At 42.4% G+C, this 25,806-nt stretch overlaps 1 long non-coding RNA gene across 2 annotated transcripts in view; it reads left to right on the forward strand.

The window, feature by feature from the left end:
- LOC310706390 overlaps nt 1-25,806 on the forward strand; it is a 109,651-nt gene that overhangs the window by 73,751 nt on the left and 10,094 nt on the right. Inside the window, exon 3 of one of the 2 annotated variants that reach the window (XR_014525824.1) lies at nt 21,619-21,723. The exons of the other annotated variant lie outside the window; for it this stretch is intronic. This is a non-coding gene — a long non-coding RNA (uncharacterized lncRNA). The remainder of the gene's footprint in view (nt 1-21,618; nt 21,724-25,806) is intronic. 2 annotated transcript variants of the gene reach the window in all.

Below are 25,806 nucleotides of genomic sequence, written 5' to 3' on the forward strand. Positions count from 1 at the left end.
CAACTGCATTGTGGGTTGATATCTTTGGTGAGAGGTATTAGTCTCAAGCAGAATCTGGAACAGCAGTTACACTGTGTCTGTGGAATAACTAAGGCATGTTGCACCTAAAGTATTGTCTTCTGAGCTTAGGTGCACAAATGGTGGTTTCACAGGCCAAAAAGTTTAAAAAGTTTCGCAGGCCAAAAAAAGTTTTGCAGGCCAAAAAGTTAAAGTGACACATATTCATCACACCAGGGACAGGCAAACTGGTACCCTCCAGATATTGTGGATTCCCACTTCCCTCATCTCTTACGTTGTAGTTTGGTATGGGCAAATACATCAGTATTGGTTTCTCTCCGTATCTAATTTTTCAATCTTAACTTCATTTAAAAAATTTGTCTAGTTCCTACCCTTGCTGTAGTCCAAGGGATAAGCCAGAATTTGCTACTGTCTCTTAAAGCAAAGAATCAATCAAGTACCATTTTTAAAACTGTATGCTTGAAGCTGGAAGGCAGAGTTAATGTTCTAGGAAGGGCCAGGAGAGAAGCAAGGGATTTAATTTACTTCACCCATGTAATATATTCCTTGCACTTAAATTATGTTGACAGAGTGGGACATGTGCTTAATAAGGAGCAGCAGGGTGAATCCCATATCTGTCAGATGCAACTTGACTAGAATGGTAGCATAAGACTACTTAGGCCTTATTTGAAAGAGACTTATGGAAAAGAAATCAACAACATTAAACGGTAGCAGGGAGGGGGCAGGCCGTCTTGTCATATATCAAGACTGGCTTGATGCTCCTTTTAGGAGCCAGGACAAGGGAAATGAACTCACATCAATTGATAGGCAATACCATCCTGGAGTATGGAAATCTGACTGTTGAAGCTGATGTAAAATGACTGCAAAGTCTAACGACCTTGTGCATCATGGAAGCCAAAACCTATAAGCACATAAATAAAGCTTAGGTAATTGCTCTGCATGTGAAATAATTGGAGTTGTCTTTATTCACTGAAGGAAGTGAAAATACACAAGCAAAAGGAAATGGTATAATATCTGTGAAACCCTTGTAACCATGTGTAATATGATAATGTCAACACAAAAATATTTCATATGAATTGAGCCAATTGACTCCCTCCAAAGGAAGTCTACTTGTGTCCTTTGTTCTGCTAATTTTCTGTCCTGTTCCCATACTCTAAAGCAGGCTTCCTCAATCTCGGCCCTCCAAATGTTTTGAGACTACAATTCCCATCATCCCAGACAATCCTGCTAGCTAGGAATCATGGGAGTTGCGGGCCAAAAACATCTGGAGGGCTGAGGTTGAGGAAGCCTGCTCTAAAGCATGTTTGGGCAATCTTTTGTCTGTCAGACTCTGCATTTCCTCAGAGATAATTTGTCAGGGGCTGCAGGCCACTAAGACTAGATCCAGAGCCCATGGTGTTCTGGATTAATTTATACAGAATAAAGACCACCACCCCTGCTTCAATTTTTCCATGGCTACCTCAGACTAGAATTCCCTATTTTACACAAGTCTACTCAGTGGGTGGCACTGTGGTCTAAACCACTGAGCCTCTTGGACTTGCTGATCAGAAGGTCTGTGGTTCGAATCCCCGCGACGGGGTGAGCTCCCGTTGCTCTGTCCCAGCTCCTGCCAACCTAGCAGTTCGAAAGCATGCCAGTGCAAGTAGATAATAGGTACTGCTGTGGCAGGAAGGTAAATGGCATTTCCATGCACCCTGGCACTCGTCACAGTCCTCCATGCGCCAGTAGTGGTTTAGTCATGCTGGCCACATGACCCGGAAAGCTGTCTGTGGACAAACGCCAGCTCCTTTGGCCTGAAAGTGAGATGAGTGCCACAACCCCATAGTCGCCTTTGACTGGACTAAACTGTCCAGGGGTCCTTTACCTTTTACCTTTTTTTACTCAGAAGTAAGTCCCGTTGTGTTTGTTGAGGGACTGATACACTGTTGATTCCCAGTACTTTCATGATGCGGTTCAATTGGCAAATCCATTAAGTCAGGTATAAATCTGGCTTATGTTTAAAGTACATATTTTGTCATGGATGCATTGTTTGGGAACCTCAACCTGATTATCCTAGAAGCTCCCACCAGGAATATTTCTGCAGGAGTGAAGCAAAAACATTTATTGGGAACCACATGGAGCATGGCACATGGATGTGCACAAGCGGATTAAGCTCCATCTCTTCCCAGTTGGATGAAGAGGCTGTCCCAGTATGCCTAGTAGAAGGTTGGACCTCCATCCAGTGAATCTCCTACATTTTTGCAAGACAATGGCTTTTTAGATTTTGGTGGCCCAGGCACTCAGGTTTTCCATTGATGTTAGTTTCAATAACTGCATCTCTGGACCCATGGGAGCAAAATTGCCTTTCACTCTTTGTTTCCTTTAAGTCAGATGATATATTCTTTTTCTTAAAATGCAATCTCTGCCACTATTTTCTGTGACAGAGTTGACAGCCCTAAAATACAAGTGGACTTTCAAATACGTGTGAGAGGAGGATGTAGCAGTGTTGACATTTTTGTGCAAGTCTTTGTAGGAGGTCCACCAGCAATAGATCAGGTTGGGCGGGAGAGAAGGCCTCTCCTATCAGCATGCGGAGATAAAGCAGAAATGTCGAGTGGGAGGTGTGAGCCCCACAAGGAACCAGAAACAGGGAAGCTGAGGGAAGCAGGAGAGACAGAGAGGAGTTATCAAGAGACACATCCCATCCTACTCACAGAGCAAACAGTTTGGGGAAACAGAGATAAGAACTTGGGGCTAAAAGCCCTAGTGGTGAGTTTATAACAGGAGATTTGTGGGACAGGATAAAGGACAAGCCAATGTGATGAAAGGGAATCAAAGCACTTGTAGCAACAACCCCGCCCAGTAAAACCTGGAATGTGAGTATATTGCAGCCTTGAGGAGCCTCTGGGGTGCGTAGATAAACACAGAGCAAGTATAGCAATGTACCACAAGTCCATTTTTACCTCTAAACTATTTCCATTTAATCTCCCACATTCACAGCAGGGATTTCACTCTGTCTCCTCTAAAATATGGCTCTGATTTTCAGTGGAAAAGACAGTTACCACTTAGCAAAGAGAATGTCACTGTCTGTTGATTCCTCTCTTTCTTGGAAGGTCCAGTGACTTAGATCATTCTCCTAATATGAAATCACATCCATGGGAAATGAGATTTCAGCTACACTCCCTCATGCATTCTTTTTAATGTGTAGTTTTCATTAAAGGCATTACAATGGACAGACAATCTAACAAAATAATACATTATCTGTGTCACGTCTTTCTTTCTTTCTTTCTTTCTTTCTTTCTTTTCTATTCTATTCTTCAAACCTACAGTGTTAGTTTTCACATTTAGGTGTGCTGTAGGGCTTCCTATAATTATATTGCCCCATGCACTCTACAAACTCCCTGCCTTTTGACGTTCACTGTATTGTTATGAGTCTGTGGGTGCTAGAGCACTATGATCTTATCAGAATTTAATCTATGCTTGGTGTGTTAAAACTGGGGAATAGCTAGACCCATGTATATTAGACTCATGTGCATTAGGCCAGACCCATGTATATTGAGCTGTGTGCTATACAATGCTAATCCTCTGGAATCAGCACGTGTTAAGGGCTAATTCAGCTAGGCTGATCTCCTGTAGCCTGGGGATGGGCCAATAAGAAGAACACAAAGCATCAAAGTTAATTCTGTGTGAGATGGCAAAGGGTGGGGGCCCTTCCAGCTAAAGATAAAGCCTAAGATTAGAGAAGTAGGGTGAAGAAGTGATGTGAGGCAGAAGTTTAAAGTAGGAGTTGTGACCAGCAGAAGCAAAGCAGAGCATGATGCTGATATCTCTTTGAAACCATGATGTACCTATGGGAGAGGCAAGACCTGTTAATGCTGTAAACTTCTCCATCGTAGGCTCAGGTTGTAGATATATGTAAATAAACCATATATCATAAAGACACCACAATCTCCACAGGGCCTCCGCTATGAGGAATTTGAGTGAAAATTTCTTCCTAAAAACACATTTTTATATGAAATTTTGACTAATATGCATATTTTTGAAAGCAACTTTCCCTAATGCAAACATTATTTTTATTAATATATGAATTTTATGTACATTTTCCCCTAATATATGCATCTTCTTGCCCATTGGTTGGAGAACTGCATCACGAGATTTAGAGAAGTGCAAATGTTGAAGTATAGCCTTGTTACAGCTCACCTGCATTTGAGAAATGTGAATCAGGTAGAGCTTATCATTAAGTGCGAACAAATTTGAATTTCTTCCCCATCTCTTCTCGGGATAAGGCGGCTTCGTACATCCCTAGAGCTCCAAGGTAGTTCCTCCCTCTTTTGCACCCCTTGGGAAATGAAGACATTTTAAAAGTGTGCTTTTCTGGAAAGGATTCAACATAATCCTATCTGACCTCTGCAACAGCAAAATAAACTCTTATAGTTTTGGGTATAGGAGAGCTAATGCTGCAGTACCTTATGTAAGCATCTGTTTTTTGTTTCTTCCACAGAGCACATGGGGAGAAGGCAGTGTGGGTGTGAGTAAAAAAAGCAAGGATTCCAACTTTTATCAGAATTCCAAGGCCTTTGTCAGTTTAAGCAGGGTCTCTGCCATCACTTTAACATAGTGGGGTTTTACAGCTAGAAGTGGCATCCTGCAGAGAACAGAAACGACTTGCTTAGGCGTTCTACAGGAATGCATCTATAAACCTGACAGCAATCGGCAACCAGAGACCTCTCAGACTCCTGTCTGCAGTCTTTAAAGTTTTCAGCCAAACCTGGGAGGGGAGAGAGAGAGATCTGTAGTGCTGCATTCTAACCAGAAAACATAAGTGATGCTGTTGCTCCTCAGCCAGAATGCCTCTGCAGAAATCATGTTTTAATTCTGAGAGGACGGGCAGCTCTTTTCCCACTTGCTTCAGGACCAAGGGCCAGGGGCATTTTGCCACTGCCACTTGCCAGCACAGCGCAGGGGTGCTGCAGGACAGCAGTGAGGTTGGAGTAGCCCAGAAGCACTGGCAGGAAGGCCAAATCTGCATTGCCTCCCTTGCACCGCCAGCTTGCCCCACTGCTGCAGAGCGATGCCGCTGCCAGGACACCAGCTCCATGGGGGTGCCCCACCAGCTGCTTCGGATTTCCTTGGAATAACTGAAGAATCTGTCAAGAGTGGGCAGCACTCTTCGGCGGTGGCAGTGCCACTGTTGCCACATCAGTGTGAGACCTTGTTATTCACTTCACATAGTAGAGGCATCCAGAAAAGGCTGGCAGGGGGCACATGTTGGCAATGATAAAGTTAAGAAAAAAGGAAGGGTTGGTCTGGCTAGTTTGCTGGCCTCCCATCCCTCTCACAGCGCAGGCTACAGCTTATACCATCACATACAGTCTTCCAATAAAATATCTGAACTCCTCAATACCAAAGGAACATTTTGCGTGATTGGAAGGCACAAATCGGGGTTATATAGGGTGCTTTCCTATTTTTATTCATTTCTACCCATAAATTTATATCATCATCTAATCTATTTTTTCCAATTGCAAGTTTCCAATAAATGATTTTATGCATGAAATACTAATGCTAAGTATAATTATTATGTAAAAGGGAAAAAAAGGCAATTGAATGTCAAATACCCTAGATCAAGTGAGCGATTTAAATATTATTTTATGGCAATTTATACAAAAAAATTCTGAAGTATGAAAGATGATATAGAACCTTTAATCAGAGCCAAGAACTATAAGTGAGTAATACATGACACCTTATAAATTAAGTCCAGAATGATCATACATAAAAAAGGAATGAGACATTTCAGTTACAGAAAGGATAAGAAGTACTTTATTACAGAAAGTTCTTTTCAAAAGCTTCCAGACATGAATAAAGCTGTAGGCATAGTAATGCCAAGAAACAAATGGGCCCATCGTATAAACTAGGGGGAGCAGAAAGTGGATCAGGATTTAGTGGTAGATCTCTTGGTGATTTAGATCAGCAAAGGTTCCTGACTCCTGGCTGTTTCTAAATTATGCTGCTAAGACTATAGCAAGGAACCAGTTGTTGTTGATTAGTCGTTTAGTCGTGTCCGACTCTTCGTGATCCCATGGACCAGAGCACACCAGGCACTTCTGTCTTCTACTGCCTCCCGCAATTTGGTCAAACTCATGTTGGTAGCTTCGAGAACACCATCCAACCATCTTGTCCTCTGTCATGCCCTTCTCCTTGTGCCCTCCATCTTTCCCAACATCAGGGTCTTTTCCAGGGAGTCTTCTCTTCTCATGAGGTGGCCAAAGTATTGGAGCCTCAGCTTCAGGATCTGTCCTTCCAGTGAGCACTCAGGGCTGATTTCCTTAAGAATGGAGAGGTTTGATCTTCTTGCAGTCCATGGGACTCTCAAGAGTCTCCTCCAGCACCATAATTCAAAAGCATCGGCCTTCTTTATGGTCCAGCTCTCAGTAGTGGAATCAGTAGTGGAGGTTTTTAATAAGAAGGGGCAGGCTCCAGTGCTTGAAATAAAAATCGGTTCCAGTGCTTGAAATAAAAATCAAATTCCTTGATTGAGCATGTGTTGAGAAGAACCCTGTTCCTAAATCTTATGTATGTCCACATCCCCAAGGTCCTGTTTTGCACCTGGCTCTGGCAGGTGGACCTTGACATTCTATTAAAAATACAAAGCAGTGCTGGAAGTTCAACAGCCGTTTGTAACATAAGGATTAATTCAGTCTAGCTTGGGGTGGGTGGAGGTGTTGCTTAGCAATCAGAGCAGCATGATCTTTTCTGAGGTAATACATGATCTGATTGGCCGTGTAGTTCTAAAGGATTTTCCCCCACCCCCTGCATGTTAGGTAGAATGTCTCTCTGCTTTGCATAAGAAAGAAGAAAGACAAGACTTCTCTTGTGATGGCCTGGGATTCGGACTCGGATGTTGAACCTCGGGGATCCCAGCCTGCACAGGATTTCCCGCCTCCAGAACCAGCTGGGGCTGGGGCATAAGCCTGAAGGGTCCTCACCTGTGCTGAATCCTCAGGTACAGGCACCAGCTGAGTCTGCTCTGGCTCCTGAGGTGATGGAGGACCCAGTGCCTGCAGGTGCTCCACTCTCAGCCCCGTCAGAGGAAGCTGAGGTTGCCTCTGGGTCCAGTAACCCTCCAGCCTCTCCTGAGCTGCAGAGGCTCAGGGCAGAGAGGCGGAGGGAACTAAGTTCCCGCAGGAGGAGTGCTCGTCTCCAGGGCAGGAGAGGCGAGTCACCAGAGGATTGGGGCCGCCCTATGCCTCGGGGGAGATAAAAGCTGGCCAGCCCCAGTCCCTAGTTGTGGGAGCAACATTGTTGATTGCTAGTTCCTGCCTGAACCCTGTCCTGCTTTTCTGCCAGAGCCCCTGACCCATCCTGGCTCCCTGCTTGCACGCCTGTTCCTGACTTGATCTGACTCCCTGCCCTGCACCCAGCTTCAGCTACTACGGACTGCCTCCATGTTGCACCTTTGACCACGGACCGGACTTGGACCTCGCCTCTCGGGTAACCCATGGGACCAGCACATCTCTATTCCTTTCTCCTCAAAATACACACTGTTTTGTTCAGCTTTCTCACTAAAATGTTATCAAGACTTTTCTCTTTTCACTCAAATCTGCATTGACATCAAGGCCTTGGAAAGGACCCAGCTAAAGAAACCATGACAGAATCTCTGAGACTAGATCCCACAGCAACTAATCTCACCTTTACACTCTACTCTGTGCTGTTCAACCCATGCATTGCTGCTGTTGTAGGGACTGGATGATAGACGGGGAAGGATCTCTTGCCAGTCCTTGGCTAGGGTCCTACAAGTCTTAGTATGCACCAGCCATTTCTTACAGTAAGAAGAGGCCTAGGTATCTCCTAGGAATGGTCAATCCTGACTGGAGCACAGATGTTATCAGGTCTGTCGACCAGTCTGGAAATTCCTTCCTGTTCTTCAGAATTTGAGGATGAAACATGATCTGACATTAATTGGATGTGTGCAATTAATGTGCACACTTTTTGTTATGTAAACAACAGCTGAGGCGAAGCCTTAGCATCCTCCAGACCAGTGGAAAAGAAGGGAAGCATTACTCTTTTGTATTTTTTGGGTAAAGAGCAAGAAAAGAAATACTGTACCCAAAAAAGCTGAGTCCAAAGATTGTGTCTTCAGCAGGCTGAGGCTAGCAGTCTTTCTAATCTCAACTATTAGTGACTTCCCGTGGTATTAAAATTCAAGCAGGGTAACCATTAAAATAAAGATGTTTTCTTGCCAGCACTATATAGATGTTTGGAAAAGAAGGAATGCCTATTTAATTACTCAACAAATGATGTTCTTTTGGTTACTCAGCATAAGGAACGGCTGGACGTAATAGACTTTGGGCTTTAATGGTGTTTAAAATTGCTTTTCCAAATCACCTTATAAAGTATAGGTTCATTCTCATTTCTTATATTCATAGGATACACTAAGGTGTAGTTGACTTTTCATCTCTGGATCGCTCCTTCCTTCCAAGGACTCCAAATGACTATTATTTCAAAGTGCCAAAAAGATTATTGCGTTGCCCATCAGCATTCTGTGCTTAGTTGTTCATTTGGTTCTTTCCTTTGAAATAATTAATTGTGTTTCATTTTGTCCCCTCGCTGTTCTTTGCGGTTAATACACAGGGACAGAATTCAGGAAGATTTGTTAAAGCAAGATGTACATGACACAGTGACCCAGGGCTTATTGCTTTTCTTGCAGAACAGCAGATACTTTGCACCCCATTTTCCCAGACGATGTACTTGAATATACTTAAATCATCAGAATGGTGCGTTCCCCGCCCTGAACAAACTCAACCGCCCATCTCCATAATGGATGTTGTTTTGCATAATTATTTCTTCTATTTTGATATTTGCTGGTTTCACAAAGGCCCAGAACCCTTTATATTGAACTGATGATATGAGACCCATTTTGAGGCCTGTGAAAAACACAATTATCATGGTGTTAGGAAATTGTCCTGCAGTTCTCATACTCTGCAAATAAATTGAACAGCAGCATGTGTTACATACTTCATTAGGCTAATGGGTGGGAGATTTTGGACCAATTAAAAATATTTTCCCAATACAAAGACTGAAAACGTTGTTGCAACTGGCCAATTTTTTTTTCTTTTTCTTTCCTTAAGCAACTCATGGAACACCTAGGGATGGACAAACCTTTCCATTTTAGTTTCTCTCTTTTTATCAGTCTTTGGTTCTCTACATGTTTATATCTATTTGCATATTTTTTTAAAGTCCTCATGAATATTCATCATAACTTGGGTGTTAATTTCTCCTGGTGTATGCATGTTTGCATGCAGTTTTCCCCAATATAACACATTTTTGTATGTTATCTTCATGATATATGCAATTTTATGTACATTTTACTCTAGTTATATGCATTTGTGTACATTACGTGGCTGGATAGCTGCATTGCAAAATTGAGAGAACTGCAAATATCAAAGAGATGCTCTGTTTCAGTTTGGTTTTGGAAGGTGTGAATTAGATTCTTTAGCTGTGAATCGAGTCTAATTTCTCCCCCATCATTGGTACCCCTTGACAATGACTGTTGTCCCTGGCAAGCAATTGCATAGAAATTGGCCACAGTAATCCCAAACTACATTCCATTTTGATGAAAACAGAGGAAAACACAAGTCCATCATTTCATTGAAGTCATCGCCACTGTGCTCAGGATCTTTCTCTGGCTCTTCTGAGCAAAAGTGAGAAAGTGATAATCTTCTCACAGTGTTTTATTGAACACCTACCGTTTAGTGCTGAAATAATTTTACTGTGTTCCATGCAAGCTACTGTCAAGAAAAATAAGGATTGATCTCGCATAGGAAGGTAGAAAAACCCTACTGCATATTCTATCTAATCCAGATCTCTTGTCTGGATATCTGAAGAATGGTGAGTGCTCACTGACTTCAAACAAGCAAACAAAAAAGGTCACAAATCACACACACACACAATATGGATTTATTTCAGTGTTATTGAAACTCATTTATTAGTATTCGAAAGTCCATTTCCAACCGAATACGATTGGTTAGTACAAAGCAATTCATCTTTTTTAGCACAGTATAAAGCCACTCATGATTCAGGCAGCATCCCTGGGTAATGGATATAGATAAACCAAATCGAAGAACATGACAAGAACATGGGATACTGCACTGAATTAGGCAAACTGGAGGTAATGAAAATGAGGGGCAGGGTGATGTTTGCAAGGGAGGCTGAGGGGCAAACTAAAAGTGCCATTAAATGGCTTTTAGCAAAATGCAAATATCACACGATGGGGGCTGATAATTATGTAAGTCACAGCAGGTGCAGGTGACGGAAGTACTGTAACTTTCCTCTCCTGGGGTGAGGAAAATCCTTTCTCCGCAGCTGCTATTTGCATTAGGAGGAAATTCCCTCACTGATCCCCAGAAATACTTCTGGTCTCAGAGTCTGGCTAGCAGGGGGAAATAGAAATTTGAGTAATGTGCAAGAAATGGTTAAACACCTTTCCTATCCACCCACCAATTCTCCCCTGTAGCAAAAGTCTTCTACTCCTCTGCATTAGCGTTATAGGAAAAAGCAGAGGGTGGGATCGCATGTTTTTCTCGCAATGTGCAGTTCTCCCTTCATAGAGCTGGGGGGAATCTATCCTCGTAAGCTTTGAGGGCAATACACTATATCCATTTTTAAGGAAGAAAATGCTACAACTACCCTTAATGCAGCTCTGTTTCTTGCATCTCTGCACCCCAATTCCTTTTGGAATTTCACTGCTGCCTTAAGAATATCAGAAGAGCCCTGCTGGATCCAGCCCAGCATTCTGATCTCCCTTAGCTAACCAGATGCTTATGGGAAGCTCACAAAATTAACATTCTTCCCATTCTGAACCCCAGCAACTGGCATATAGCCTCCAATACTGAGCTGATCTATAGCCTGGTAGCCATTGGTTGCCTTATCTTCCATGTGTTTAAAGCCATCCATGTTGGTGGCCGTTACTTGGTTAGTTGGCATCCATCTGTCTTGGGAGATAATGGAGGAATGCACCTTTGAGGATGAAGTCAAAACTATTGAAGGTTACAGTGCCTGCTGTAGCTGTAGAGAATGATATGGGAGAGACATGTTTTGTTGCAGCTAGGGAAGATGTAGGCATCCAGTTGTGCTGCTATGGAAGCACCATGGCTTCTCCTCTCTCCGCGTTCCTCCCAGCTGTCACTTCTCCTCCGGTCACTGCTATGCACAACCTGATTGGGTGTCTCCAGGCATGGTTTAATTATGTGCCACTTGAAGAAATATTGAATGTTTTGCCATCCTAAAGCTTCCAACATTCAGCTTCATTGGGTGGGCCAAATTGGAGTATCATGAGAAAGGGAGAAAAAAACATTTCTCTCCAATTTGGTCCCTGTATTATCCTAAATTGCAAGGAAAAAGAATGTATCAACAGCAATGATAATTTCTGTGTGAAAAACATTCCAGATCGCCCATGCATCTCAGGGCAAAGACCGTGTACAATAATTACGTCAGGGGCATTGTAGTCCTCTGTATCCTGGATACACATGTGGGTAGGCAGCCTAGTGCAACACTGAGCTTTTAAAAGGGACATTTCATTTCATTGTACGGCGAGACAGCCCTGAGGGCACATATTTCTTCTCTGTTGCAGTGAATTTCTAAAGCCCTTATCTTATTCAGCAGGTTAATATTGGTCCAATGCGTTCCATTTTTGTGTGGGCGGTTAGCTGGCTTAGTTGCCAAAGAAAATATTATATACTTGGTCCCACCCATGCATAATACTACTAGTACAATAAATATTTTGAAAAGGATGGTTGTCATGGGGGGGGTGGACTCTAACTGCACTGCAGAGATGTACGAACCAATTAATAGCTTCAGAGAAATTTTGCTGGAAATGCCACAGCCTCTGCCACACACAAAAAATGCTCTCTCTTTCTCATCTCCCTCCTTTCCTCTTTCTGTCTCTTCTCTCACACACATTCAAGCCAAACAAGCCTTTTTTCTCCAGGTGCAAATATTTGGAAACCGGACCTTGCCTGCTGTATCAATGTACCACCACACTGCCTCCACAATGTGTTTTCTGCATAAATGAAAGGAAAGTTGCAGGCATCTTATACGGTTGCCAGGGATGCTCTGACACTTGCTCTCAAACACTCTATTCTATTGCTACAGGGGTTTTTTGGGGGGGGAGGGTGGTTCTGCCAAAGCTTCAAGCTCTCTTGAGCTTTTTAATGTCTTATATATTATTTTCACCCAGGATTTGGATCGGCAGCTTTCACTCTGCATGTAGATTGGGTTGCCTAGGCCTTTGCCTGCTGTAAAAATTCTGACACAAGGGACCTGGGTGCGTTTCCCTTAAGCCTGGGGATGCATCTAAGGAACGAAGAGTGTTTTATTACACACCAGATTGTGTGTTTCTTCACCCCACAATCCCTATCTATAGTTTGAAAGTTGCACTGTACCTAATGAGAACCTGATCTATTACTTTTGCTACCTCTCCCTGCACTCCATATTAAGCCTGTGACCAATGCTACCACTTCCTGCATCCCAAATCTGCGATCTGCTCTGGCCAGGGTGGCTAGTAGTTGGGGATGAGGTTTTCCAGATATTTCTGGACTGCAACTCCCATCATCCTTGACCCTTGAACATTCTGGCTGGGGATGCTGGAAGCTGAAGTTCAACAACTTTATAATGTAAACCTCCCTGTGATCTTTGGATGAAGTATGGTATAATGTTGCTGCTGCTGTTGTTGATGATGATATCTCTTGCTATATATACTGCCCTTAAGGTCACATCCTGTTTTTTCCTAGGCACAATTCAAGGTGCTGTCTTTGGCTTTTACAGCTCTAAATGGTTTGGGACCACATTCTCTGAAGCAGTGCCTCCATCTGAGCCAGCCCAAGCAGCATCTAAGACCCTGCTCTCTGATCGGCCAGTAGAAGCCATTAGGCTGACAGCTATTATGGATAGAGCTTTCTCAGTGGTGGCCCCACACCTTTGAAACTCTTCTTCCCAGGGACGTATGCAATGACCTCATCACTGTCAGTGTTTTCAAAACTGTGAAGATGCATTTATTCCTAGGAATGTAGGAAGCTGCCTTACACAATTGGTCCGTCCAGTTTTGTACCATCTGCCTGCTGACCCTCCAGAATTTCAGACAGGCGTACCTCCCAGCTCTGTCTGGAGATGCCACAGACTGCATGGGGGACAGTCTGCCACAGAGCTAAGGCCCTGTCTGCATTTCAAGGCTGCATTCAGCTCAATTGCACTGCATTCGAAAATTCTTTAGCTGCTGCTGTTTTGTGTGTGTTGCGTAACGTAATTCCGTGTGTCTTGTTGCCTTGTGAGGACATTACTTATATTTTATATAAAGAATGCAAACATTATGATTTTAATAGCCAGCTCCCCCCCCATCCCCACTTTGTTCAACATATAAATAATGAACTGAATAACTCTTTGTTTTGTGGCATTTTGGTTTGAATAATAAAGGAGACAATGTCACATCAATAAACTGCTATCACACACTTTCGAATGGATTCCCCCATCACCACAAAAGTCCATTTTTAAATTTTTAAAAAGCAGCTTTGTTGCACAAGAGCACAAAATTCACTTCAATTGCTCAATCTGAATTTCCCGGCATGTGACATTCCCACCCACAAAATTGTAACAGTCTGGAAGCAACCCATGCCTTGTAAGCCAAATCAAGCCCAATTCACATAGCACATTAATTGGAAAGGAACAGGTAGGGACTGAGTCTGGGCACTTAGATCACGATTTAGTGTACAATGGTTCAGCTACTAGAAAATTTATATTGGCATATTGAGTCTCAATCTGGATGTATTGTGAAGTAATGATGACCGTTCCAGTGTTGACTACACAAACAGGGTCATGTGAGTCAGCCTTAAGTAATATATATCAGCAAATGCAACTCGGGAACTTTCACATAGCTGGGAATGTCCATTTATGGATTCAGCGTGAGATCAATCTACGTTAGGGTTGCAATATTTCAAAATGTGAAAATCTAGACATTAAAGTTGTTGAACTTTTCTTTTTGCCCAAAGTTGTTGAGCTTTTCTGGCAAAATTGCAAAAAAAATACATTTTTGAGCTATTTTTAAGGGAAATCGGCATTTAACCATTTTGTCTACAATAAGGGCAATTGTTCCATATTATGTGCATGTCTATGCCACAACTTTAGTTTTTCTGGGTGTTTTTAAAAAGAATTTAAAGAATTATTAATAAATCATTTCCTCTCCTTCCTCTAAAAACAGAAAAAGCAATGTGACTCTAAGCATGTGTCTCTATGAACAGTAGGGTAAAAAAAACTCCTGGGAGTTTTTGAACCCATCTTTACCCAAATGTTAAAAGAGACTTTGTTTAGGCATCATTGCAGTACTTTCTAATTACCATCCCTTTCAGCTTACATAAAAGCAGATATATAAGGATCTTTCTATATTTGGTTGGTAATCCAAGAGGCTCAGAGTGGTGTTCTCAGCTGGAGACATTTTGGAAATACACATAATAGCAAATTATTTTGCAGGTAGATTACGTTAGCTTTCTCCCCTCTAATAGCAAAACAAAGAGCAACAGGGAGAACTCACACATTGTAGAATTACCATAGCACTGATTGTCATTAGATGCTGGTAAGGCTACAGATTTCATAAGATGCAAAGGCAGATATTCATGAAGAGAACAGGAACAATTTCCAGAGTTCCAATAATCACTGCTAGCCAAAAAGATTGGAAATGATCTAACCCCCCCCCCAATGGGAAGTCTAAACCAGCAGCTGACATTAGAGATTAGGAGATATTAGAGGAGGCAGAAGTGCAAGTTTTTGCATCTGTTTCCTGTAAAAATATTGGCACCTGCCTTTTATGTATCTGGCATCATTGTTTGGTGCCATGCTTAGATGGGCTCTGAACTGTACCTAAAGGCATGGCTCTAATCCACTTTAGAAATAATTCCTGTGATTCACCTTCTTTTTCTTCTTGATTAAAATAGCTGGTAAGCCAACAGTGACAGCTAGGGCAACAGCCGTTCTTTGCTAACAGAAACGATAGCAGGGAGAACTCCCGATTTTCTGCTGTTTCCCACAAAGTTCCCCATATTGGAAAGACATAAAAAAGGAGGAGGCACACTGTTTGATTCACATATTTATTTTTAAATTGTATGTCAGGTGACAGCCTACAGTAGCTAACCATATACAATATGCACACCTATGTAGACATTCCATAAATAGCAGGATGAGGGACTTCCATACATTAGAATTTGGACTTGACTGAACGGGACCAACATCAGATTTGTAGCACTTCCTCACGTGGGAAATTCATGTAGCCTTTCTACTTTATAGACTATGTTAGTTCATTTGAGCAGCTTCTTTTTGAAAGGGGGAAAAGACATAGTTTTCTCCTCCTCCTTTTGTCTAAACTCTCCTCAAGAGAAAATAATGATCAGTATTTCATACTGTTGTAGCTCCGGTGAAAGCCTTCTAGCGGGCTCTGGAGCCCTACATAGAAATCTATGTTTCTAGGTAAGTGCAATCCTATGGTCCCTGGGTTGATGTTCCAGCAGGGACTGTAGGGCAGAGCAGATCTCCCCCCTTCACCCGCAGAGAAGTAAGTATGTGGGCAGAGGGGGAGATTCATAGCTCAATGCCAGTGCATCTGATTTGAATGCAGAAGGTGCTGGGTTCAATCCCTGGTATCTCCAGCTAGTAGTAGTAGTAGTAGTAGTAGTATTAGTAGTAGTAGTAGTAGTAATAATAATAATAATAATAATAATAATAATAATAATAATAATTAATAACAACAACAATAATAATAATTTTTTATTTATACCCCACCCCCTCCGGCCAAGACCAGGCTCAGAGTGGCTAACACCGAATATGAATACAGTAAAAAACATTTTAAAAAAACCAAACAGTTGATTAAAATATAAGTTAGAATACAGCTTAAAATGCAGCTTAAAATGCAGTTTCGTTTTAGTGGTAGTCTATAGATCAAAGCCATAAGGGGAGAAAATGTCAAATATTCACCAGGGCCAACCATGCTGGTCCTACATGGGCCAGCAAAAAGAGCCAAAGGAAATTTATATAGCAAATCCCATATAAGGGGTTCCATCAAAACAAAAAGAGAGAGATAAATTAGAGGGAGGGTTAGACTGAGTCCAGCCCAAAGGCCAGGTGGAACAGCTCCGTCTTGTAGGCCCTGCGGAAAGATGTCAAATCCTGCAAGGCCCTAGTCTCTTGTGACAGAGAGTTCAACCAGGCCGGAGCTAGAGCTGAAAATGCCCTGGCCCTGGTTGAGGCCAATCTAACCTCCTTGGGGCTCAGGACTTCCAAAGTGTTGTTATTTATGGACCTTAAGGTCCTCCATGGGGCATACCAGGAGAGGTGGTCCTGTAGGTACAAGGGTCCTAGGCTGCATAGGGCTTTAAAGGTCAAAGTCAGCACCTTAAACCTAACCCTGTACTCCACCAGGAGCCAGTGCAGCTGGTAAAGCACTGGATGAATGTGATCCCGCGGCAAGGACCCCGTAAGGAGTCTCGCCGCGGTATTCTGCACCCACTGGAGTTTCTGAGTCAGCTTCAAGGGCAGCCCCACGTAGAGTAAGGTTACCAGATGTCTGTGTTTCCCAGGGACAGTCCCCAGATTTACAAATCGGTCCCCATACAAATTTCTACCATTCCTACTGAAGTTGAAAAGTGTCCCCGGATTCACTGGAAAAAAATCTGGTAACCTTAGCATAGAGCGAATTACAGTAATCAAGCCTGGAGGTGACCATCGCATGGATCACTGTGGCCAGCTCAGGGCGAGAAAGGTAAGGCTAGGACTGGCAACAGAGGCGATTTTAGGATAGCATGACCAGTTTGGCCGCACTGGGCAGCAGCACCACAGGGAGCGCTGCAACACTGATGTAGAATGGACCGTGAGAGGTAGGGGGTGCCAAATTTTAGTGTCACACCAAGTGCTGCTAAAATTTGAGAGCCCAAAGTCTGCCACTGCTAGGAATATTCCCTTTCATTATGCATTGCAATAATCTAACCTAGAAGGTACCAGAGAACAGACTGAGGAAGATGCTATGGAGGGGCACTGATGAAATTTGGCTTTTTCAAGCAGTTCCACGATTGCATTGTTGTTGTTATATTCAAATAGCCATTCTCATACAGTTGTAATATACCCTTTCTTTGATGGCTAATTCCATTAAATGGTTTCCCCTCCCCATATTTTTCCATTTCTGTAGGATCATGTATGTGATGGCCATTGATCCTTTAAAACCAAACTATTCTCTGCAATATTCAATCTAAGCTTACAGGAAAATAGCCCATAGGACAGTTTTCAGCAGCAGTCTGAGTATGAAGATCAAAAATAATTTTAACTCTGTCCTGCCCCAGCTGTCTTAAAATTGTTCTTTTGATTTCATATAGATATACACATTGAATGGTCTTTTCATTATTACCAGCCCATGCTGATGCTTAAAGGATAAGGCTTCTGTTTCATGTAGTTTCTCTGCCAACCAATATATATGTGATGAAATGTATACAAACAATACATCGTCTTGGATTTATTGCCTCCTTTGGATTCTGTGACACACGAAGCACTGTAAAATAATCTGTTAATTAAACTCCAGGCGTGCCCACAAGGCATGTAAGTAAACAGTATTATTCTAGGTTTACAAAAGGAAGCAAACAAGAGGTCTCAAGAGACTTACATAAGATAGCTTGGGCAGCTTTGCACCTTATGAGACGCAGCAAAAATTAGGAGCATGAGTGCGTTCCTTTCTTCTGAGTATTGTAAAGTGTGGCAAGGGAGCTCATATATAAGCTCACACAGCTGCATCTATGCTGATATACTCAGGCCTGGTCATGGATTAACATTTATAATTTACATCTTGAGTGGACTTGCTCATTGTCCGTGAAAGAAAGAAAAAACCCTGAAATGTCATCTGGTACAGGAAGAATGCTGCCGCTAAAATCTTTATTGGGACCAAGTGTTAGGATCATGTGACCCTTTTTATTATAACATCAATAGGGGGAGGCCTGTAGCTCAGCAGCGGAGCATCCACTTTGTCTACAGAAGGTCCGAGGTTCCATTCCTGGCATCTCTAGGTAGGACAGGAAATATGTCCCATCTAAAATCCTGAAGAGCCACTGCCAGGAGGTGTGGACAATACTAAGTGACACGGACCAATGGGTAGAAGGCAGCTTCCTGTGTTCCTATACAGTGGCTGCTGATTCATTTCTGAATGCAATTTGAAGGGCTGGTAATCACCTTTAGAGCTCTAAGCAGCTTGGGCCCAGTGCCAGATTTATGTACAGTGGTACCTCGGGTTACAGATGCTTCAGGTTACAGACTCCGCCAACCCAGAAATAGTACCTCGGGTTAAGAACTTTTTTCAGGATAAGAACAGAAATTGTGCTCTGGTAGCGCAGCAGCAACGGGAGGCCCCATTAGCTAAAGTGGTACCTCAGGTTAAGAACAGTTTCAGGTTAAGAACAGACCTCCAGAACAAATTAAGTTCTTAACCCGAGGTACCACTGTATAAGCTAAACAAACTATAGCTTAGGGCCCCCAAAAAAATTAAAAGGGAAAAAAACTGGATGTACATTTCTAAAATATAAGATAAAAAACAAATAAAATAAAACCTACACACAGCAACAGTGTTTTATGTTGTGTAGGCTCCTATGATGTAAGTAATGGGCCCCGCCTGCTAGCCTGGTTATCACTGGTTTGCTCATTTCTATACATAGAGTGCCTACATTCTGCATGGACTGGTTATTTTGTTATGTGCAAATGGCTTTAGATACCTTTTGGGTCCATAAATTACCACATAGCATATATTCAACACAAGAAAAACGACAATTTGTTGTTGACAAAGGACAGCTGGACATATAAAGGGCCCCATTACCTTTAGTAGCTTAGGATCTCATCAAACCTAAATCCGGCCCTGCCTGGAACCAATCTGTTTAAAGGACTATCAACTCCCAGGTGAATCCCATCTTCTAAGATGGGTGAATATGGCTCTCTTCCATGGGCCATTGCTTTGTGGGGTATAGCTTTCCCTCTAGGTGGAAATCCTTGTGCCAAGGTCATCTTCCCCTTTATCTGTGCTCCACCAGCATACAAAGACTTTACCTTTCCAAAGAAACTTTTTGTTTTTAAGAACAGTTTATCAAGACTTTCCACATCAAAGAAAAACAAGCAAAAGAACAGCAAAAAAAACTCCGAGCACATACACCTATACATTTGGTTACAGCAAAACAAGCATGCAACAGAAAACCCCCCACAAATCTACAATCCATAACCTATGCACAAATAAGCATTGCTTGAAACACCTTGGATTCTGTTATTGTTTAATAATATTAATTGTTCACTCTGGCCTGCTTGGTTCCATTTTTCAATGTTACTTTTAGACTTGAAGTGTAGTGATACTAATCCATGATTGGATTATTGCTAATTTTATTCATGATTTTACCTTGTGTTCAGAGAGAAAGAATGCATCTTTTCCCCCAACAAAGACACACGCACACTGCTCCACTCAACCCAACCCACACACATATGGAGCCCATGCAACTCCCCACTGGATGTTTGGTGCTGGGAGGTCATGTTCAATCTGTGCTTTGAGAAAGATACAAGAAAATCAGATAACCATAAAATAGCTTTGAATACTTATGACATGAGGAAAGCTAGCAAAGGAACAAAAGATTTTGTATATCTAGAAATGCCTTAAAGAACAAACTGATGAACAGAGGGAACAAACTGTTCAGCAAGGCTTCAGAGGCAATGACAGAGCAGACTTGGGAGACACATCAGAAAAACCCACGGAAGTTCTAGATGAGCAAGTGTTTACGGCTGATAAACTCATACGTCCAGTTTATTAGATATATTTTTACATGTGCCAAACCTAGAGCTTCGTCCTTCAGGAGACTTCCTATTTTGTCAAGTACATTATTGTGAAAGGAAACATTTCTCATATATAGGACAGCCTACAAACTGCTTGGCTCAGCTACCTGCACTGGAGACAAGATTCACTACAGCAAAGATAGCCAATGTGGTGCCCTCCATATGTTTTTCTGAAATACAACTCCCATCAGTCCCAGCAAGCATGGCCAAACAGTCAAGGATGGTGGGAGCTGTGGACCAACAACCTTTGGAGGGGACCACATTGGCTACCACTGCACTATATACCCTATATATACTAGATATGATAGATAGAGATAGATGATATATAGATAGATAGATAGATAGATAGATGATAGATAGATAGATAGATAGATAGATAGATAGATAGATAGATAGACTATATATATCTTGGGGCCCTGTGAATACACACACACATACCCTATATGCACTTCAAGGACTGAAGAATACTTTCAGCAAGGCCATTTGCAACTTCCATAACAACTAAATTTACATTATTATATCATCTGCCTGAAAGAACTAAAGTGTGATGGTGCTGAGCCAAAAATAAATTCTGTACATCTGTTATTTACATTCAGAGAACAGTAAAACCAAATACATTTTAGGTATATGGCAGTGTAAGTCTGCATATATTTATTTACTTGATATTTAACTGTTAACCAGAGTCTCCCTGCATGACTTACAGAGGTCAGTAGTAAGACAATAGTGAGATATCAGACTTGTCATTCCCAAAGGGAGTAAGGGATGTAATATCTTTCTCTTCCACCCCCACCTCCAATTTCTTCCCCACTCTGCCAGGCAAAACTGACAATCTGTAAATACCAAGCGAGGCAGCATTTGTTTTTCATTTGTTTATCCCACACCTCCAGCATAAACTTATGTTAACAGAGTGGCTAGGAGTATAGTTAAAATATAATATAATTTAAAAAGACAAAATATAAAACAGCAGCTGAACAACAACAGTCCAGTAAAATAACCAATTAGTCATATTTCATATGGTTGGGCAACTTGTGGCTTTTCTGGCAAACTCACAGTCTACAAAATTAATTGCTGGCCCTATGAACTTGAATAGATCTGCTTTGTGGATTTCTGGCTCAGTGCTGGCATCCTAGATAAGTTTTCTTTTGCAAGAACTCTACTACTCTACGTGCAGAACTATCCATGGTACTGAAAAAAATAAATGTCTATATTTGTTCCATTTGTGCCTCGACTTTCCACAGAAGCCATAACCACATTGTGAGATAAGCTGAACTGTAAGATTGTGGTTTTCCCAGCAGGAATGAGCAGCCTGTGACCCTCCATTCTGATCATTAGCCAAGCTGGCTAGGGCTGATGGAAGCTGGAGTCAATCAACATCTGGAGAGTCACAGGTTTTCCATCTCTACCCTAACTGAGACTTCCCTGACCCAGTGCCTTTCAGATATTATTAGATGAAGTTCCCACCTTGTCTGACCATTGGCCATGCTGATGGGGGTTGAAATCTAACAGTCTGGAGGGAGCACAGCTTAGGGCAGTGGTGGGATTCCAATATTTGAACCCAAGTTTCCCATAACCAAACTAAACCCTCTACTAGTCACTGTACCACACTAGCTCTAGTGCTATACAGTCAACCACATATTCAATCAATTAATACTGACTTTTTCTGGTTTTGGTTTTTTTAAATCCACATTCCAGTTCAGTTATATTTGTTTTCTTTTTCTTTCTTTTTCATGGTCACTGAAATGGCAGCAAACTGAGAAGTGGACAAACAAGGAGGGGAAGAAACTTGTCAATTTCCTCGCAGCAAGTTATTTGTTTCCCACCAAAACTATTGATTGCAGGTTGTGGTCTGAGGTTAAGTGTTCTTTTCTTTGAAGAATAACATTTTGACTTAAATTACATTGTTGACTTTGTGCAGGTAGGAAAGAACAAGCCGTCATGCCATTTTGCCAAGTAGCTGTTTTAAATCTCACTGTGTGGAAGCCACTCAACGTGGTGAAAGCCCAATATTTGTATGCATACAGGGCTTCCCCTTTCCTTTTGTGATGCTGCAGTGTGAGCCATTCATGCACAGCTGCTCGCCATGCAGAAAATCTGGTTTCCACTCTGACACACACACACACACACACATTTAGAGAGGGATTTGCAGTGACATGTCAGAAGGCTGAGGTTCCACGTGGTGAACAAGGACATCATACCATCCTTGCCAATGAGCCTGCAAAACATTTGTTTGTTTTAGTAGCCCAGTAAACAAATTGCTAAGGAAACAAAATTGCCAGAAAACGGAGTGAGTCTATCAATGGTTATTAGCTAAACCAGGGGTCAGCAGACTTTTTCAGCAGGGGGCTGGTCCACTGTCCCTCAGACCTTGTGGGGGGCCAGACTATATTTTTTTGGTGGGTGAACAAATTCTTATGCCGCACAAATAACCCAGAGATGCATTTTAAATAAAAGGACACATTCTACTCATGTAAAAACACGCTGATTCCCGGACCACCTGCAGGCTGGATTTAGAAGGCGATTGGGCCGGATCCAGCCCCTGGGCCTTAGTTTGCCTACCCATGAGCTAAATGGATCTCCCCCAGGCAGCCTACCAAGGGACCATGGGAGAGGTCTGCTGCCTGCTTAGGCCCTCCCCAAGGTTGGTGGCTGCTGAGGACTTTTTGTGGACCCCTGATTTAATCCAGCTTTGCTGTTGTTCACTACTAAGGGAATCTGGTAGACAGCAATGGAACTTGGAGCACAGAAATGGCAAGGTGTTTGATTGGTAACATGGATTAGTCTTCCTGGCTCCTCTAAAGCCAATAGGAGGCATGTGGGTTTGTCGTTTTCATTCATACTCTTCAAGCAGCAGGCAGTCTGGACATGAGGGGAAATCATTTCTGTCTGGAGGGGAAGTAGGAAGTAGGAAGGAGTCAGGAAGCAAAACAATAATATCACCCAATATCACCTGAAATCTGAGCTGGAAGTTCTAAGGCAACAATGCTCATCAACACAGAAGTGTCAGCAAAGACCCCCAGAATACATCAGATGCTGTCACAACCACTCCCCAACTTCACCCAACAGCTGCCGTTCCCAAAAGCAAAACCGGTGGATGATCTGGGAGGTGAAGATAAAATGATTGGGAGCCTGGGCTCAGCACATGAACTCACATTTCACCATTCCTTATTTAGAATTTTGGTAACTGGAGCCCTCATAGTCCTTTCGGGGGAGAAGGGCCATGATATAAATTGAATAACAGCTTTTTGAAGCCTCCTCAAAATGTTTTTCCATGTAGGATAGGGGTATTGTTTGTGGAAACTCAAGCTGGGGGTACTGTTTGTGGAAACCCAGAGCTCCCTTGGGTGCATGCAATGGCTTGCACAATCCTTTGGCATCAGCATTAATTTTGAGAAGATGATGAAAGATTAAGAGGAAGGGTACTTTTCATGATTATTCACAGATTTAATAGGTTATTTATTTTGTTAACTATCTCAGTGGGATTTGGTTTATCACTACTGTGCAAATTTTTGGATATGTGTTTCAACTACAGTCTAGAAAGAATTGTACTTTTCTTGAAGGCATGACGCCTCTATTTTAGATTAATTAGTCTCTCTAAATATACGAGCAGCTGTTTGATACAAATTCATGCCCTTGACAAAATATTTGCAGTTATCACTTTCTATAAACCCCTTTCCTTCAGCTTTCTCTCTCTTTCTCTCTCCTATTTAACTCTATTTAATTAACATCAGCCAGAATGGGCCTGCCTTCGAGGCGAACCTGTTATGTTATCTCGTCTGCTCCTTTCCTGCCTTTCAAAATATAGCATGAAAGCTCTAAATTGACTTGTCTTTTTGGATTAGCTGTTACTTTTCAGTACATTGGGACCATTTAGGCACATGTTGGAGTAGGGAAAAGCACATACCACAGGCCTCTTGTTTGTTTATTGTTATTTCCATGAGTTTTCTTTAATTTGTTTTATTGCTATTCATATTGTTGAATATTCAGGAAAATACCCTTTTGACACAAATCATTATGCATCCGTTAGCTGTTCAGTGCAAATGGCCAACTCACATGCAAAATGGTTTGAGATGCCGACAAGAAAGACAAGAAATAGTATGAAGAGGGAAATACAGCTTCAGGGGTAAATCCATATTAATATGATGATAAAAGCTGGAGCCTAAGGAGCTCTGAATGCATTTACTCTCTTTTTTTGTCCTTGGCTGTTTTGCATAAGGCTAACTGCTGTGTTTACACCTGATTTACTGCAAGCCTACTTTGTCACTAGGCCTCAGGGGCAACTGTCAGAGCAAGAATTCTTACACCATGTTCCAACGATCATCCTAGCAGCTAGCAAAGCTCACTCTATCCCTACAAATGGGAGGCATGTCCACAAGGAACATAAGAAGCTGCAAGTCAAGGCCACCGGCCCATCTAATTGGCATGGCAGTGACTCTCTAGGTTTGCAGACAAGGTGTCTTTCTCTGCCCTACCTTGAACACTGTAGCAGAGTGAGCCTGGGACTTCTGGGTTTGTATTCAACATAGTGGTAAAATTTACATTTCATCAGGGCAAGGATTTATCCCTCCACCAGGGCACATTCTCCCCTTCTTCTAGTCCTGCCCACCCCTTAAATCCGTTAACCTTCTGGGGCAGATTTGGGAATGACACAGGGTACCTGTGGAGGGAGGAGAGGAAGTGTTGCTGGCCACTATTCAGGAAAGATGTGCCATTGCGTTGGCTAGTGTAAGGGTGAGAAGGAATGAAAGTGTTCATGCCGTCCTTTTCTAACTTTTCAAAGTTCCATAAGAAGATCACCTCACATTTTGAGAACCCTGAGACTTAGTAAGTAATGATCAGGGTACCAGAAGCTTCTTTCTATATTGACACGGTGGCAGATGCGTAAAAGCCCCTAAAAAATAATCCACACGTAAGCCCAAGTGTGCTTTCTATGCCGGCATGTTAGCAAATGTAATCACTTGCGTCCAATGCACTGAAGTCCCATTACAATGGTCTGCTTCTGGTCTGCTTTTCCAATCCGCCTGTGTTAGTGGTGCAATCAAAGGATCTCCAATCCAATTTTAGCATGGTTGCTGTCAGAGAAGCAGCTAATGGACTGTCTCGGAGACAGACCGTGAAACTGCATTTCTCACCACCTAGGGCATTCTTTGCCAACAAACACACACCACACAACTGTATTCCATAACAGATAAGTCACAGCTACTTTCCCTTAGTAATCACCCTGAATCATTAAAGAGCTACCAATGAATGACTACCAGCGGTACGCAGTAAAGAAGCAGGTGCTGGCTGTCTTTTTATATACTTATTTAAGTGGGAAAAGGGGAGAAACCACAGTGGGTCAGCTAAGGTTTTATATACTGTATTGAAGAACTAGCTGCAGGATGGAAAGCCTTTTTCAGAGGATCATCTTTATTTTAGTGTGGGGGGAGAGAGAGAGAGTGACAGGAGGTCTTTCATTTCTCCCACCCAAATAAAAGGTTGCAAGTCTAATTTTTAATTTGCCTGTTGCTGGGTTGGGGTTGCAGGAGAGGCATGGAAGACCCAGATAAACTCAAACTGTGAAAACAGGATTGCTAACATCAGAGTAAAGGGGGCCTGTGATTTGGGTAGCCTTGTGTCCTATGTGGTGGAAACAGCTCTCTCTGTGAGGGGGCTTGTATTAGAAGAGATGTCCAGTCCTAGTCCTAGTCTACTTCTAAAATAATGAAAGATGTGAATGGTGAGCAGGAGGGGCCTTGAAGTGGCCCGGTGTACATCTGGATAGCATTCTGAAGAGGCATAACAGGTCCCCAGGCCAGAGGCTTACCTAACACAATGTGATAACACTATATGTCTGTTAAAAATATGGTGTGTTCCTTCTGAGGGCTTTTCAATGCAGGTGTCCACCCAATTGACAGAGACTGACCTACTGGGAGCCTGAAGGGCCCTGCCCTGCCT

Source organism: Podarcis liolepis (genome assembly GCF_965112155.1).
Source record: "Podarcis liolepis genome assembly, chromosome: 4".
NCBI lineage: Eukaryota > Metazoa > Chordata > Lepidosauria > Squamata > Lacertidae > Podarcis > Podarcis liolepis.